Source organism: Atta cephalotes (genome assembly GCF_000143395.1).
Source record: "Atta cephalotes unplaced genomic scaffold scaffold00034, whole genome shotgun sequence".
NCBI lineage: Eukaryota > Metazoa > Arthropoda > Insecta > Hymenoptera > Formicidae > Atta > Atta cephalotes.
This window is the reverse complement of record NW_012130098.1, coordinates 825,498-830,798: the sequence shown is the minus strand read 5'-3', so window position 1 is coordinate 830,798 and position 5,301 is coordinate 825,498.

Here is a 5,301-nt window from a genome sequence, read left to right as displayed (position 1 = left end):
CCACAGCTAACGCGTCTGCGAAATTTGAGCCGCGAAATGCGCGAGTGGCAAGAACCGAGGACCGTCACCGCCCACTTCGACTTCGCAGAATCCGACAAACAATGAGACGATACTCGGAACGGACGGTATTCCTTCAATAGCGAGACTGCGGGCCTGGCTCTCGACGTTGCATTAGTTTCCATTATTCCGGCCATTGTTCGACGTGGCCCTCCCCGCGCACATCTTCGCCAGCCCTTTCGCAGCTTCCGGTGGTTGCGCGACCTGCAAGACAACGACTCGGAAGTCTTTGAGCTTCTCAGAAAGCCAAGCCATGCAAAGATAACCGAATGCGCAACGTAGCACTGCCGACTTAAGCAGCTCGTACACACCTCGTATTAATTTCATACCTTAATTTCATTTTAATACCTTGTCGCATGTGACATCCGAACTGAAACAAATTATCGCAGTCATCATGGAAGTTGAGAATGCCAAAATGGCTTTATACACTTGCATGATTTTATAAACTGCATAAAAGAATAATTTGAAATTCCATTCAATGAATTGTCGATTCTTTACTCTAAAAAATTTTGGTGTAGATTTAATTATGTCATGTAATATCTACATAATTCTCATCGTGTTGATGTTAATATTAATGTTAATATGATTTGCGATCTGTGATGTTTATATCACTATCACGTGGATTTAAATCACGTGAATTATCCATGATAATTCACATCATATTGATATTAAACACCAATACTGTGAGAATTACATAGACACTGTATAATGTTAAATCTATATTGACATTTTTTAGAGTGTTTTAATCGTCTTTAGTTTTCTATGTGTAGCTTCAATAAAATTACAAACTATCCATTCCCCTCTTCTCCCATGACGTCGCGGACTTTCGAGGTGACATACGTAAACGCATCGGGTTCCGCAGTGGGAACCGCAGCCTCAGATATAACCACGAGCAATCTCCTTAACCGCGCCCTGAACCGAACGCATACAGTTCTCGCGGGTGGTTTCCATGGGCAATGTCAGTCGCAGGCGGCGATGGTTATGGCGCCGTGACGTCTTCCTCTCACGGATGCGAGAATGCACAGACGCGCCTTTCGTGCGATAATAACTCACGAGTGACGCGGCGTTACCTATTCCCGCAACAATCCCGCCGTCTGCGAGAGAGATTAATTTAATTCACCGCGGATAACGTTGCGGAAACGCGCCGCTTTCCTCCTCGAAGGAAGAGAACGGGGCAGAGAGGAGAAAGGTGGTAGAAGAGGAGGAGAAGGAGGAGGAGGAAGTCCGATCGTTACGTCGCGACACGATCAGGACAAATACGTCAGATGTCTCCCGTACCGAGAAGTGATCTATTATTCCATAAGCTATAAATATATTATTCTTGTCGTTGCACATGCAGGCTGATTCTTAAGAAGGATTTAGAACAGTACAGTCTTTCACAAGTTGAAGACCAGCTAAATATAAAAAAGTAATACAAAAACTAATTTTATGAAATGTAAGTTGATCGTTGTAAAAATTCTTTTGTGTTATTTAATATAAATCTAAAATTTATTTAGAGTAAATAAAATTGTTTGAACACCGTAATAAATAAATTTTGATTGAATTTATGGGTAATTTCGTGAATACCTATGAAAATTGGCCACTGCATATTGGAAAAATTTATCTTATAACGAATTCACTTGCATTATATTAATGCATACTAAAAAGTTACTCTATATATATATATATATATGAAATTAACACAGTTAAACGTAAAAAGCATATAAATTTTTGTAACACTTAAATATCAATAATGATGTAGTCACATTATTTAACAAAATATACATGTAGTATTTCATTGTTAAAGTTGATTATGCCACTGCATTTGTATAAAGCAGCTTTTTTTATAATTAATCCAGAGTAGTCGAGTGATCAAATTTATATAGTTTGAGATATATATATAATATAAATAAACATATATTTTAAGGTAAATCACGAATGGTTTTTTAATTAGTGAAAAATCGTTTTCATTAATTTTCTCAATGACCAGTAAATTTATATTCAAATTATTTCGAAATCTCTTAAACAAATTGTTCGCATTTTCTTCAGCAAGCCGGCATTAATCGAAAATGCAGCTGTCTGATACTCGTATTCGGTCCCTCAATTATGCATGTAGCAGGTCGATGAGAGCGTATTGGAAAAATTCGAATAGCTCCGTATTCGCGGACTCCGTATCGTATTCAAGAACTAATCGAAGGTGAACGCACTCCGTGAATATTCCGCGGGATCGCGCGCGATTGGTATCGCAGCAGGAACAACAAACACTTTGTACGTTACGACCATTGGCAATCGTGCGGCGATAGCATTGGTCCTTAATCTCGCTCGGAAATCTTCTCTCTCTTTCCCTTCCTCCTCCGTCTCTTCCTAGCCGGCGTGTTCTCTAAAAACATTTCTTTCCTCGCCAGTCGGACCGAGAGGGGTAGAGCTGCGTGGGAAATCGCGGACGGCCGGTAATTTCTCCGGCCTGATTCTGCCGGCGATGCGCGCGGATTATCTACAGCATCCCGGCTCGAGATATATAGACACGTTACGCTGCTCGCGTACACTATGAAGATCGAGCCATGCTCGCGTTCCCGCCACAACGTCACGACATCCGCGTCGGCGGGAGTCCTGTTGCGCAAATTGGAAAGAAAGGATCTCGTGTTTCCGCAGACTCGTTAAAATGCGCGATCAAAACGAATCTCAATCATCGAAATCTCTAAAAACGATGCGAAATCTCGTATTTCGTTAAACTATTTTTATAAGGGAAAGTAAAAAGATCGAGAATCATGCAGGGATTTGCGGAATGACATAATTACGATCGAAAGTGGCAGTCTCGGATGATTTAAAAAATTAACAATAAGCGAAATAAGATTAGATGTATGGAAAGAACAATTTTCTAACTAGATGTAGATCTGAAAATAATTTTGTGGGACTATCAAAATAATTATGTACAATTGGATTTGCTGAAAATTTTTTGCAGCATTGCTCATTATGATTGAATTTAATTCCTACATAATTATTTTGATGATCCAACAAAATCATTTTCAAATCTGTATCTACCTAAATTTTGATTTTATCAGCAAAAAAAATCTTTCTTTTTATATGATATTTGGAAAAAGTAACGATAACAAATGGGCGATGATGCAAATACATGAGAATAGTGACAGTAAACACAATGCTGCTAGTCTATTCCGACGATTATATTCGGCATCGGTTTTCGGTCTTTCGTTCCGTCCTCGTCCCTTTTTCGCGAAAACCCTTTCGCGGGATGGAAGGTCACGATCTCGGCGAACCGGAGGATTGGTATCCCGCTGTTGCTGCACGCTCGAGAAGGTGTCTCGTATCTACGTCCATCGCTAAACAGCCCGAGCGTGAAATCAGACCAGCGATCTTCCGCTCGCCTTCTCTTCTTTCCTTTCTTCGTTTCTTCTCTTTCGTAAGCTCGTTCTTTCTCCCTCTCTTCCTCTGTCTTTCTCTAGCTCTTTAATTTTCACTGCAAACCCTGGAACGATCGCTATTATCCGTATCGAGAAGATCCTGGGTGCTCGAAAATCGCATTTCGGAGGTCAGCCTCCACGGAGAGAAAATGGAGCTTACGGCAATGGAATAAAAAGAAGGATTTCCTTCCATATTCTCGGTAATTCCTAGCGCAATGTATGCCATACAGATTACAGTCTTACTTATAATTTGAATTCATTTATATCTTTTACATTTTAATTGTCTCATCGACTAGACTTTGGAATTTGGTATCGACGTTAATTTATTAAAAATTTGATTAATTATAATTTCGTGAATTTGTGTAATATCGAGCGTTATAAATATTTTTACAGATATGTTATTTACAAATTTTCAAACCGCGAAAATAAATTTTCAAAAGCGAGTGAATTGTAAAATATGAACTGCAATCGAGATGGATCACACAGTTATAGCTGTCTAGTAAGAGAATTTCACGATGCATATAACGGCGATGGAATATCACATCGGTGGTTTCTTGGCGATTTAAATGCCTCGGTACCGGTACACCACCACCTCCGGCGTTTCGGGCGTCAAGTCGAATCAATATTTGCCGAGATTCATTCGCGCGTCGAACAAGAGGCGGACGTGAGAGGGAAACGAGGCAAGCAGGGAGAAAGAGCGACTCGCGAATCGCGCTCCAGGCGCGACTAACCGGATATCGGAAAGCCGACGGTAATTCGATTCCCACGTGTACCGGGCGCGGTGTCCTCTCGGAAAAATTATTCCGGGTACGTTCCCGTCCGATGAAGAGAGACGAACGGCAATTGCGGTGACTATGCGACGTTTCACTTCTCTCTCTCTCTCTCTCTTCTCTCTCTCATTCTTCTCTTTCTCTTTCTCTCTTTTTTCTCTTTCTTCCTTTCGAGCGACAGACTTCATATAAAAAGGCATCGTCATCTCCTTGGGATCTCGCGTCGTTCGTCGTATGACGAGCAAGCGTCACGTTTGCGGCAAACGACGCGCATGGCGCAGCTGGAGTCTCCGCATAGACTCTACGTGCGCTACGCCCTATCGCGCCATATGCGTTGCACCTTTCTTCCCTCTCCCCCCTTTCCGTTTCTCCGCCCGCGTCATTGCGCTGCATCCCTCACGCTCGTGCCGTAAAGCCACATAATACTCTTCGGATCTTGGGGTACCGCCGAACCGGCGAATGGGACACGTTCGCGGACGCGTAGCCCGCAATTGTCGCGGCTATATGAGGCAGTGTCCTTCTCTTTCTTTCTCTTTCTCCTTTTCTCTGTCTTTTTCATTCTTTCTATCTGTGCTGATACAAATGCATCGCACGTACGAAGACGTGGGAACGCGCACGTGCGTGCATCCGCGTATGTACCTCTTCGAGACAAGGAAACTCGGAGAATACAGTTGGCGATTTCGACCCGCTTCCATCGTCGAAAGCTGACAACCGTTATGCAATGATTTTATTAATTTTTCGTATCTTCGTCTTGCGTCGAAATTTTACCGTGAGCGATATTCAAGGTGTCCGCGCGAACAATGATATGCGATATACGATAACCCTTACATTGATAATTCTTTTTTGTCTTTGATGACGAAAAACATTTTTCATGTATCCATTATATCTCGATGAATATCGCGGCCTGAAATCGCAAGTACTTACATGCATCTACGCTCTACGAGTGTGTATAAACAGAGAGGTAAGAGACGTTTGTGGGACATGGAGAAAAGTCTTGCTGTCTCTCTCTCTCTCTGTNTCTCTCTCTCTCTCTCTCTCTCTCTCTCTCTCTCTCTCTCTCTCTCTCTCTCTCTCTC